Raw genomic sequence first — 13,689 nt, 5'->3', positions numbered from 1 at the left:
TGAAGTTTCAAGTATTTGCCTCGTCACATAAGGTTTAGTGGCAAAGTTGTTATTTCAATCTGAAACTTGATATTTTAACCTCAGTTTCTACTCAAACATCCAGAGTTAACGAAATGTCTGCATGCCCAGAATAAATAATGACTATCATAATAATAACAGAAACATCATAGCCAACAACAATTCTAATAATTGCATGCTTGTGTAAAAGTAGTTCCGTGCGTGCATTTATCAGTCTAATTAATAACTGCAAGAGGCTATTTTCATTTTAACAGCAATATTATAATGGCATGGTGCGTGGTGTGAACAAGACTAAATTGTGAGATTTGGGGCAAGTCACGTCTCCTCTGTGTATGGCCAATCTTCTTTAGAAGTAGGAAGTTTGTTCAGAGATTTAGTGATATTTCATTCTTGTTTTGAACTTCTGTGATTGTGACTGAAGATAATTATTGAGAGTGATCTTTGAAATGTTTATAGCTTTTATTTAAGGAGTTTTTTATCTTCAACAGCTATATTCATTTTTTATCTTCTACAGATACATTTCAGTTAAATAGCAAATCTATAAAGGAACTAAAAACTTGAGAAGCAAGTCATACTACATTGGCACATAATGTTCAGAGATATAGAATCTTTATAGGCATACTAGTAAATAGCTTGGTAAATAACTTAAGTAAGTTTACAGAGGGTTGCAGGCTATAATCATAATTGTACATGTAAGTTTAAGATAAATTGCTTCATTCAGAAAATTCTATCATAGTGACACAAGTAATATTTCTGGCAGATCAACACCATAAACATCAAAAAGACTGCAAATATTGACTTGAGCTTTTTATTTAAGGCATTATATTTCAGTCTTAAAACACATAGCTGATGAACATCTCCCCAAAAATCCAATATTTCCATAGTGAATAAATTTTGTCCATTAATTTTTGTTACCTTGTTATCTCATTGGGATGAACCAAAGGAGGTTTCTGCTTTTCTTAGCACTTTCACTTTTAGTGAAAATAGTATTAAAAATAAAAAGCAAAAAGTTTTATTCCCTCCCTTCATAAATATAAACACTATATATATAAATATATATATTTCTCTTTTTTTTTCCTTTTTTAAAGATTTATTTATTTATATAAGCACTGGGAACAGTCAGAAGCACAGGAGGGTGAGGGAATTCACCAGAGCCAGAGTGGGGAGCAGAACAGGCAGACTGATGAAGTACACTGCTGATAGGAGCAGTGGGTGAGGCAGGAGAGGTCTGTGCACCATGTGGGACCCTCGCTGGCAGCCGGGGATCGAATCGGCACTGCAGAGGCTGCAGGCAGCTTCGCAGCCCAGTGCTCAACCGCTGCGCCACTGGGGAGGCCCATGTATATTTCTTATATATATTTCTAATTAAGGCTAATGAGATACACAGAGATGGAGAGGAGAAAATTTTTTATTTTTATTTTTTTTGTGTTTCATTTTTTCTATATATAGAGAGAGAGATTGTGTATAATTTTATGTATATATAACTATACATATAGCATGATATAGCTATGTTAACTTCATTCTCACTCTCAAGAATGATAATAGAGTTGATAGATAGATAGATAGATAGAGAGATAGATAGAGAGATAGATAGAATGATAGATGATTAATAGTCTACAGAGACCACTTAGAAACAATATTCAGAATGTAGAAACTATTATGTCTTAAACCCTTGGCTAATTACTTTCAGGATACTTAACCATCCCTCACAAATTCAGGTATGGCTTTAAAACTGTTAAGATTAATGTATATGCTGTTCCATGCGTGGATTCTCTATTGTAGCAGTGTATTATAAAAATCTGTGCAATGGAAAACAATCGGAATGGATATGTTTGTGTTAACCCTGGAGAAACAGTCGTTGCCCTTATTTCAAAGCAGTAATAGATTGCACAAATATCACAGTACTATCATGTTTCAAAAATTCAGTATAAAAAATCAGATCTTTTGAACCTTATTATACAACTATGAAATAGGTGATAAACTCAAAATAGCAGGTTTGAAAAATAAATTACAGATTAAATGGATAAACAAACAGTCACCCTGATCCTATTGCAGGCCTGATTGGATCTTTTAGAGATGTCTATTGCTTCTGACCTTGTTGACGACCTTGTGAAACTGTCTCCTCCAGAGGAAGGTGACAATGCTGTTAGTGATAGACACAAACAGACCAAGTGGTAAAAGATTGGTTAAAAAAATTCGTTGGAGATGCTCAGTAGTGCTCTAAAACACCTGATAGAAATAAAACTTTTATCAAATAAATAAACATAGAGGAGTCCTCAATATAAAAGCTGGATTCAGAGTTATGAATCTCCAAAACATCCACCTGTCATCTTATTCTCTTTGAATTTGTATTTGTCTGCCTACAAGAAAATGCTTCCATTCTTTCAGATTACTTCTAATTTATATCCATAGAAGCTGATTGTTAAAGAATTTTGTAAAAGCTGCCAGTATAACTTAAAGGTGTGGTCTATAAAAGCAACAACTTCCACAAATTTATACAATGCAGTTTTTCAGTTTCTTGTACTCTACACTCACTTTCTATCATATAAAAGATAGGAAAACTCTGAAACTTTTAGACACTCCTTTCACGTCACAAAGCTGGTAAAATTTGAGACTGCAAACTTCATCTTCTCTCTACCATTTTGGACTTGTTTTATCCGACCTTAAAAAAAAATTACAGTTTTAAGGCCAACTTGAAAAATTGGATAAAAGTTAAATTCCTTTTAGAGGAGGAACAGATCAGAGAATTTGTTCCTGCCCATTTGCTGTGGTGAGGTAGTGATAATGAGTAACACCCAGATATTCTTTTTTAAAAGTGGGAGAATCCCTCACTTTATCCCTTGTGTTCCAAATGCTCTAATGTATACTTAGAACTGTGGAAGTCAGCAGTCAAATGTGAGATCACCAGATGTTCCCACAGAAAGTGGTTGCTATAGGCATAGCAATTAAGCCTGGAGTTTGAATTTGTCAATTTGTGAAATATGTGTGGTATTATGAGGGAGGATCACCTTGATCACATTCTTTTCATTGCTCCAAAGAGACTATTAATGTCTGTCGAGATATAATCAGGACTTATGACTTCGCTTAAAACGTGTCCTAGTCAGATCAGACTGCTACAGCACAATACTAAACACTGGGAGGCTTGAACACTTGAACAACAAATATTTATTTCTCCCAATTCTGGAGCCTGGGAGTCCATGATCAGGCTGTCAACACAATCAATTCTTATGAACACCCTCTTTTTGACTTACAGATAACCATGTTGCTGTAACCTCATAGGAGAGAGAGAAAGAGAGAGAGAGAGAGAGAGAGAGAGAACTTGTTTCATCTCTTCTAATATTCAAAGGAAAGCACTAAGACCACCATTGGGCCTCTTTCCTTATGACCTAATACCTTTCAAAGGTCCCACTCATAGCCTATTGGTGTAGAGATTCAGCATAGAAATTGGAGGGGAACAGCACAGCAAGGCAGTCATTAACAAAATGCTTTGATCAAAAACTTTTAAAAATGGTCGAGTCCTATAACATAATAGAAAAATCATGTTCTTATTTTAGAGCAAACAGTATCTGAGGTCTAAACTCGGAAGTATCTGAGAATAATCACCCTTTTTTTTTTAGATTTATTTATTTATTTATACAAGTCCTGGGTACAGTCAGAAGTGTGGGAGGGTGAGAGAATTCACCAGAGCCAGAGCGGGGAGCAGAGCAGGCAGAAGGACCGAAGGACACTGCTGAGGGGAGCAGCAGGCGGCAGGAGAGGTCTGCGCGCCATGTGGGGCCATCGCTGGTGGCCTGGGATCGAACCGGCACTGCAGAGGCTGCAGGCAGCTTCGCAGCCCAGAGCTCAACCGCTGCACCACCAGGGGAGGCCCGAGAGTAATCATCCTTTATGGATGAAGTGCATCTTGCCTTCTGGGTCCAGAGTTTTTAGGAAATTGAAGGGCAAAAATCAGTTGTTAATTTGATAAATATCCCTTTAACTTCAATAATGTATAATTTATCTATTAAGGTGAGATCTTATATGTGATTTGAGTTTTAGAATGTATAGTATGTAAAATAATAAGCATATAAAAATAGGTGAATTAATGTTCATTGAGTCCCTTCTATATATTAGGTAATCAGGGTTTTAAATATATTAATCATGGCATCATATCGTATAATGATATCTTAGGTGACTTAGATATCTTAGGATATCTTAGGTGACATTCAACTAAGATGAAATAAGAGAGGAAGTAGAATGATATGAAACAGTGCAGATAACCACATCCTGTGAATTTTCTATGTGATAATGAAGATTCAGAATGTGAGACCGATGTGCTGGAATTTTCAGAGTAGAGAACCAAAGAGAGGGAGCAACACAGAGAGAGCTTTGGTATTTAAGAGTGTATCCCTGAGGTTTCCATTAAGTACTGATTTCTCTACATGTTTGTTGAAGCTTTCAAGATCAGGCAAGCACCATCAGAAATAAAGAGGAAGAAAAAGATCAGAGCTCAAGCAAGGCCATTAAGGTAAATCATGTCCATAACTATCAAAAGATTCAATATTGTTATCACTTCTCCCCAAAATGTATTTTAGGTTCAAAATATTTCTAACCAAATTCCAGCACATTTTATTTTATCATTGAAATTGTCAGGTTGATTTTGTGTGTCAAGTTTATGTGGACATGCTACTATGAAAAACTGCCATTTTTTTTTTTCAAAATGTCATGGTAAAACCATATACTCTACCTAACTCCAAGAATTACTATAAAGCTAAACTAATGAAGAAAGTAGAACATTGGCATAAATACAGATATACAAATAAAAGAAACTAAAGTAAACTATGTCGGCATGGATGAGGAGAAAGAGGAAAACTTATGCATTGTAAATGTAAATTGGTGCAGACATTTTGGAATGTTGTATGGATATTCCCCAAAAAACGAAAACTAAAAATAGAATTAACATTTGTTCCAGTAACCCCACATCGGCATCAATGTGAAGAACATGAAATCATCAATTTGAAGAATTATATAAACCACAATGCTTATTTCAGTTTTACGTACAATAGCTAAGATATGGAAACAATCTAAGCACCCACTAGTAGATGACTGAAGTAGAGATTTTATATTTATTTATTTATAATATATATTTATATATTATATATAAATATGGATATGTATATGAAAACTGCTATATACATGTATACATTTATAAATGTATACATGTATACATTTATAAATGTATACATGTATACATTTATATAAACATGTACACAATAACCATGAGGAAAAATAAAATTTGGCATTTGCAGCAAAACAGAAAGAACTCTTAAGGGGATAATGTGAAGCCAAATTTGTGAAAAAGATAATGGCAAATGTTAAAAGATTTCACCTATTTGAGGAACATAAGGAAAAAAAGTATATGAATAGACAAAACATAATAAAAATAAACTAGTAGACATTAATAATTGAACTGTGGTTATAAGAAGCAAAGAGGGTGGGGGTGGCAGCAAGGGTGGAAGGGGTAAAATTGATGGTGGGGGTTATTTTGTTTTGTTTTCATTGTTTGTTTGTTTTCTTTTTCGTTGTCTTTTAAGAATGAATAGTAGAAATGGACAGTTATGGAAAATTAACTTGACCTAAGGTATATGTAAAGGGTGTTTAGTAGAGAAGTGATGATCTTTTCAACATTTGGTACTGGTACAAATAGATTTTTATATGCAATTAAATGAATCTCAGTACTCCCTTCATCTTGTACATAACAACAAATGAAATACACAGTAGTCTAAAATATAAGCTAAAAATATAAAATCTTTAGAAGCAAATATTAATAACACAAGAAAATCTTTATGATCTTAGGTAAAGGATTTATTTAGTGCAACATTTAATAATAAAACATATGCATTATAAAATAACATTTTATAAATTGACCTTCAAATTAAATACATTTTCTCTTAAGATAATATTAAGATAAAAAGATAGATTACAAAATGAAAGACATTTGTCAAACATATATCCACCAAATACTTAGAATACATAAAGAACCATTTCAATGAAGGCAAGCAACATAATGCTAAATTACCAAATAATCTGAACAGACATTTCATCAAAAAAAGATAAATAGATGCCAAATAATGATAGTTGAGATCATTGATCTAAGGGTAATGCAAATTATGGCCATAATGTGACACCTTTAAATAATCATAGTAATGCCTAAAATTGAATCCTGGCACTTGGAGGACACATTGATAGCATATATATATATACACACAAATAATATTAGGCAAATATTCTAAGAAAATTTATTCATAATAGCTCAAACTAAAGATAATCCAATTTTCCATCAACTGATAAACATACAAGCAAATTGTGGTATAACCATACAATAGAAACTGTATGCATGGGTAACTGATTTCATTTGCAGAGCATTAAGAAAAAAATGCAAGCCTTTTGTTATAGACAGTACATCAGAATTTATCAGAGACCCGAGAGTGAGCAAGGAATTGACTGCAAAGTTCCATAAGGAAAGTATTTGGCATGATAAAAAATTCCATAACATTATTGGGACAGTGGTTTTAGCTGTATATATTTGTCAAAACTCATCAAATAACACAATTAAAATTAATTTTGTATCTAAACTGTACTTCATCAAAGCTCACAAAAATTGCTTTTTTTATACCCCAAATCCAATTGTTTGTAGTTTTGACATTCTCATAGGAATGCTACTGATAAATGAATTAACTAGGAAATGTCTTCTCTTACAATGTTATTCATTATCTTACTCAAGATGGTCCAGACTTTGTTTTGTTGTTATTGCCAATATATCCTGGCAAGGATCAGCAAGCATTTTCGTAAATGGACAGATGGTAAATATTTTGGGCTGTGTTTCATATGATCCTTGTAACAACTACTCTACTCTTGTGGCACAAAGCAGCCCTAGACAATACATAAACAAGTGGGTGTGGCAATGTTCCAATTAAACTTTACAACAACAGGGGTGGTGTGAACTCTCAGCTATACCAGCCCCTGGCAAGTCTCTCAGTAATGAGGTTGACCTCAGTTAAGCATTATTATGATTAAAACAATTTACAGTTTGGCAATGCTCTATTTATTTTTGCTCATATCAGTTTTTCTAAATAGATATACAGTACCAGAAACTTTTCATATCTGTGCAATTTATGGTTCAATTTTGCTGTATCAGTTTTATGAAGAAATTGCTTAGGAAGTTCTGTTTTAGTAGTGTACAACTTCTGACTTCACAAAATTCTTTGCTCCCACAGAGATTACATTAAAAAGGCATCATTATTGATATTGTTTTCACCGAATATTATCAAATATTGATTTGTTCTATTCTGCCTAATATATGAACTAGGTTTTTTATCTGTTATTTATTCTTTGTAATTGCCCTAGTTCTATTTTAAAAATGGCTTCAAAGATGTCAACTTTTCACACATGTGAATACACTGAGCTACATATTCACAAATCAGAACCAGTGGTTGAGGATTAGAGGGTAGTTTGGAGTTGTTGGGAATTTTTCATCATTATTTTAATCAGAGATTTGGGGAAATCTTCATTTTTGCCTTTGGATAACTTTTCCTTAGTCACAATAATTCTTTTTTTTTTTCTTCCAGTAATATTTTGAGAAATTATAAAAAGCCTGCCACCTAGAAAACTTTTGTATACAATGGAAGTCTTATTCATTTATTGGTTGGTTATATATATATATATATATATATATATATATATATATATATCTCCACCAAATACTTAGAATACATAAAGAACCATTTCAATGAAGGCACGCAACATAATTCTAAATTACCATAATGCTAAATTATTTTATATATATATATATATATATATAAACTATCTACTGTGTTCCAGATACTTTTATACAGACAATGGAGATATTTAAAGTGTCCAAAATACACAGATTCTTTCTTTCTTTTTTTTTTTAAAGATTTATTTATTTTATACAAGAACCAGGATACAGGTCAGAAGCGTGGGAGGGTGAGAGAATTCACCAGAGCCAGAGCAGAAAGCAGAACAGGCAGACGGACCGAAGACACTGCTGAGGGGAGCAGCAAGCGAGGCAGGAGAGGTCTGCCGCACCATGTGGGGTTCTCCCTGGCCGACGGAGAATTGAACCGGAGCTGCAGAGGCTGCAGACAGCTGCGCTGCACGGCGCTCAACCACTGTGCCACCAGGGAGGCCCAGCTACTTTCTTTTATGGAACATTCATTTTAGAAAGGAGACAGACAAGGAATACATTGATAAGCATTTAGTATAAACAATTCCCACACATTTTCAGGGTCTTTCATGATAACTACTCAAGTTAGAACACTCCTGGTCAGTCTCTTTAAAATATCATTCTACTGTTTTACATTCTACCTCCTTGAATTATTTCCTTGTCTGTAATTGTCACTATCTAATATTACTCAGCATTTGAGGGATTTGGGACTGATAAAATATTATATACACACAGTCATGAGAATGACCACACATGAACTTTATTTGGATAACTTTTTTTTTTTTAAGGTTTATTTATTTATTTATTTATTTATCTATTTATTTATTATTTTATTTATACAAGCACTGGGTACAGTCAGAAGTGCGGGAGGGTGAGAGAATTCACCAGAGCCAGAGCGGGGAGCAGAACAGGCAGAAGGACCGAAGGACACTGCTGAGGGGAGCAGTGGGCGGCAGGAGAGATCTGCACACTATGTGGGACCCTCCTCTGGTGCCCGGGGAGCAGCCGGGGATCGAACCAGCGCTGCAGAGGCTGCGGGCAGCTTCACAACCCAGCGCTCAACCGCTGGGCCACCGGGGAGGCCCAACTTTTTTTTTTTTTAAGATTTATTTATTTATTTATATAAGCACTGGGTACAGTCAGAAGCGCGGGAGGGTGAGAGAATTGACCAGAGCCAGAGCGGGGAGCAGAACAGACAGACTGATGAAGTACACTGCTGAGGGGAGCAGAGGGCGCGGCAGTAGAGGTCTGTGCACCATGTGGGACCCTTGCCGGTGGCCAGGGATCGAACCGGCGCTGCAGAGGCTGCTGGCAGCTTCGCAAGCCAGCAAGCAACTGCTGTGCCACTGGGGAGGCCCTATTTGGGTAACTTTTAAAGAAGTTTACATGATAGGGGGTAACTGTTACCAGACTTACCTATTGTGGGGCGATATAACCAGGGTATTGGCCAGAGGCATGGTGGTGAAAAAATTCACCGGATATAGAGAGAACAGAAGAGGCAGATTTATTGAAATACACTGCTAAGAGAAGCAGTGGGCTGGACAGGAGAGATCTGCACATGAAGGAGGACGTAGGGTCTCTTTTGTACTCTGTTTTCTCAGACTTTCTAACATGGGGTGCCAGTTTGCACCAGTGATCTGCTGGGATATCTGCTCTCCTGTACTGGCCTTTGACACAAAAACATGTTCTGGCTTTTGCTTCTGCATTTCTGGAGAGGTCCTGGTTTTTCTGGTCTTGGTGGTCTGGTTTTATGGCCTTGTCCCCATGGCAGCCTTATCCATTCCCTTTTCTATTCAAGCCTTCCAAATTTGCCTGCTGGGCCAGGAGTAGGGTCTTAGTTTTTAAACTTACTAAATTGTGCCCCTGACATTGTTCTGTTGCTAAAACAAATAGAAAACTGAAAACTATGTAATACAACTGTTTCATATATTGGACAATAGGTAGTGCAGAACTCTGATCCGCAGACTAAGAAAACAAGAGAGGGAGCTATATAACCTTTCTGGCTTTTTGTCTGCTGTCAGGAGTAAAACACAGAAAGGGCATGTCTGCAGTGCGTTAAGGAGACAGGCAGAGTTTGGAGAAGCTGATGGGGCTGGAATTTTTGGAACACAGAGTAAGAAGAGAAAAAAAAAAAAACTGAGTAATAAGAGCTCCATAGATTGGCATATGAATGTACTTGCACATTTGGCCTAATATTAAGCTTCACATAAGTATAAAAGTATCAAAGGATGTCAAAGAAGAGCTACAAAGAAAAGAAAAACTACAGGAGAGCCAAGGAGTAAAAAAAATTGAGAGTTCATGCATTTCAGTTCTGACATTCAGAGCAGAGTTCTCACTGAAACCCTGGGGGTTTTGTAGAGCCTAAGAAGACAGTTTTTCAACCAGGAGAAATACTGCTCTTTTTTGAGCTACCTAGAAATGATTTTGATTGTTAGTTTCAAGGGGAACAGTTGGTATCTAGTAGATAGAGTACAGAGATGCTGGATACTATCCTACAATGCACAGAACAACCTCCTGCTACAAAGACAAGATTACTAGAGAGGTAAAATATACAATAACAAAACAACTTAAAAAAAAAAACACAACTTTTTTCTTTTAAAGATTTATTTATTTATGCATACAAGAACTGGGGTATAGTCTAGAGGTGTAGGAGGTGAGAGGATTCACCAGAGACAGAGTGGGAAGTAGTGGGCAAGCCAGGAGAGGGCTGCTGCACCATGTAGGTCACCTCTCTGGCCAGGAATCGAACTCATTGCTGCAGTGGCTGCAGACAGCTTCGTAGGTTGCATCTTAACCACTTGTGCCACCAGGGAGACCCACTACACAACTTTTAAGATGATCATTTTTAAAAAAATAACTGAAACTGTCCTGAATACTGCATTTTTATACTAGTAATAATTATATCTCAGTGAAAAAATGTTTAGTATCTTGGGAAATGTGTTTTTGGTGTATGTGTGTATGTGTGTGAGAGAGAGTCATGATAGCACAGCTTTAAATTTTCCATGGTTTAATTTTATCATCAATAATATAACATTATCAGCACTCGTTTCATGTGCTTCAAACTTATCAGTGATAGTGCTGTGTTTAAAGCAAAGGATGTTTGTCAGGGATAGATAGTATGGGAGACCAATGTATCACTGTCAATTACACTGAATGTCTACACAAACCACAAAATTAAATACCTTGGAATAACATTACAAAGTGCTATGTTTGCATAGGCATCAATTGAACTTGGAAAGAGGTGTCCCTGAGGGGGTTCATTTGCATAGCATTTACATTGCCACTCTTATCAATTAGCTCAAACACAGGCCAACTCAGTAGATGCATATGAGGAGAATCTAAAGGAAAATATGACAGTTCATTTTAACTTCCTTAGTAGGAGACACATACAGTATGGGGGAGAAGGGAAAGTGGCAAGGTCAAAGATAAGCTTAATATTTTTATTATCTTAAATATTTCAAAACACACACATGTGTGTATATATAGTATGTGTATATATATAATATGTATGTGTATATAAATATAGATATAAAATATAGATATGTGTTTTTTTTCCAAACCTAAACCATACTTGTTTTTCGTTATATAATTTTGATTATAAAGGTGCTTATGCAGGTTAGAAAATATTTTCTAAGAATATATCTATGCTTATCAAAACCCATTTCAAACTTTGAAAATGAATCACTAAAATCAGTTTCCAAAAATTGGTATGTACATTTTCAAATGTCTAGTGACACCCACACCTATTTGTTTTTCAATTAGATCTATCTTTATAGTCTAATAGAGCAATTTTCTTTACATAGTATGCCACAAATGTGTAAAATGTGTAAAATTACATAAATGTGTAAAATTTGAGAGCTCAGTTTTAGAAACCTGGTATTTTAAATACTTTGAATATGAAAGTGAGATTTATCATTTCAGAATGAATTCCAAAGTTCTTAAAACACCTAAAGCCGTTGCCTTCCTAATACAAACTATAGAGTGTCCAGATGCAGCATGAATATTGGGCATGTGTTTTGTTTCCCTAGAAAATCTTAAACTACCAGCTCAACTTTGGCATTAACATTTTGTACATTCTTGATGTACTTGTTTTTCCTATTAAGAAAGCTTTTGAAATGTGTATGTATGTGTCTTCCTGTTGTTACCCAAGGTTAGAAAACAATATTATATTCCACACACATGATTATTGTCTCATTTTATGTCAATAGCTTCAAACCAGAAATTTTTCTCCTTCTCACTCTCTCTTCTTATATGTCATCTCCTTCTATTATCCACCCTAACTTTCAGCGGATGTCTGCAGGGCCTAAGGACCAACTTTCCCTTTCCTGCCAAATTCTTCCCTTTGTCTTGACTAGGAAAATAAATTGAACTGTTATCTCAAAATAAAATTAGAACTGGGAGACATCATCAACTCCTGTGCTATAGAATGTCAGCTGTTCAAAGGCAAAGGCTATAACTTATCTTTGTATGACTATTTGGTAGGATATTGATTGGAACATAGGAAAAATGCTTAATACTTGTAACAACAATTAGTAAAATAATAAATGAATGAATGAATAAGCCTAGCGTACTCCATTTATTCTGTAAATACAAGAAGTATTTACAAGAAATATTTCCCATATTGTAGCTTTATTTATTTATTTATTTTTGTGTAGAAGAACTTGGGTGTTGGCCAGAGGTGAGTGGGAGAGGGTAAGTGGATTCCGCAGAGACAGAGTTGGGAGCAGAACAGTCAGATCTACTGAAATGTACTGCTGAGGGGACTAGTGTGCACAACAGGAGAGGAGAGGTCTGCTGCACCATGTGGGTTAGTTCCCTGGCCGGCCACTAGACTTGTAGCTTTTTATTGATAAGTGATTCATTATAAAAGCCAAATTATTTAATATTCCTTTTCTTCCCTATATAATTTACTTTTTAAAATGTTGGATATAATAGATAAACCAATGGATGCATTCAGTATTTCACAAACTAGAATATTTTAATCTTATGGCATGTCTGAGCTCGTGAAATGCAAAAAAATAAATATTTTAAATCTTTTTTTGTTGACTTCCCTAACTTTATTCTCCTTCTTCTCCCAAAAGGTAGGTTTTCTCTTAAATTTCTGTTCATCATTTTCTTGCTTTCCCCAATATTCTCATAAAATACACATATTTCTAAATAATACTCTATATTTCATCTGATTTTGAAATATATACAACTGTAATGATATTTAATATTACATCTTGAGTTGTATTCATATTGACTTATGAAGTTCATTTATTTTCTTGCTCTTTACTATTATATGCATTACTTGAATATATCCCGTTTCATTTATTTATTTCATAGATAGGTACTTTTACATGTATATGTTTCACAAGTAAGTAATTTGGCCCATTTCAGTTTTTAACTATTATAAACAATAATGTCACAAGCATATCTATAAAGATTTCAGGGCACACAGTAGCATCCCAACCAAGATTTATGGTTAGAAATGAAATTGCTAGGTCATATATAGTACTCACATATTTAATAGATAATGTAAAACATTTTCCTTAATATATTTGTAAATTTAGATATTGCTTAGTAGTATATGAGAGTCCTCACTGCTCTATATCCTTACAAACATTTATTGTATGATTTTTATTTCTTAGATAGGGTGTTACAGTCTGTTATCTCACATTTTACTTTGTATTTCTCTGATACTATTGAGATTATACATTATTCCCCTTACATATTGGAAATTAATATTTTCTTCTCTGTGAATGGATATTAGGTATTTTGTCAGGGTTTCTAGAGATAAATGAAGTAACTGTAAACTTTGGATTCTGAAACTAACCTACTATGTATAAATGTTTTTTATTTGTGGGTTACTACCTGTGGGAATGAGGCATATTTAAAAAATTCCCTTGACTAATGGGTCAGTTCTGAAATAAGGATAGCAACAGTGCCTACTACAATCACTGTTG

Source organism: Talpa occidentalis, unplaced genomic scaffold, assembly GCF_014898055.3.
Source record: "Talpa occidentalis isolate TD23 unplaced genomic scaffold, MPIMG_talOcc4v2.1 talOcc4.9, whole genome shotgun sequence".
Lineage (NCBI taxonomy): Eukaryota > Metazoa > Chordata > Mammalia > Eulipotyphla > Talpidae > Talpa > Talpa occidentalis.
Note: the sequence above shows the minus strand (reverse complement) of the source record.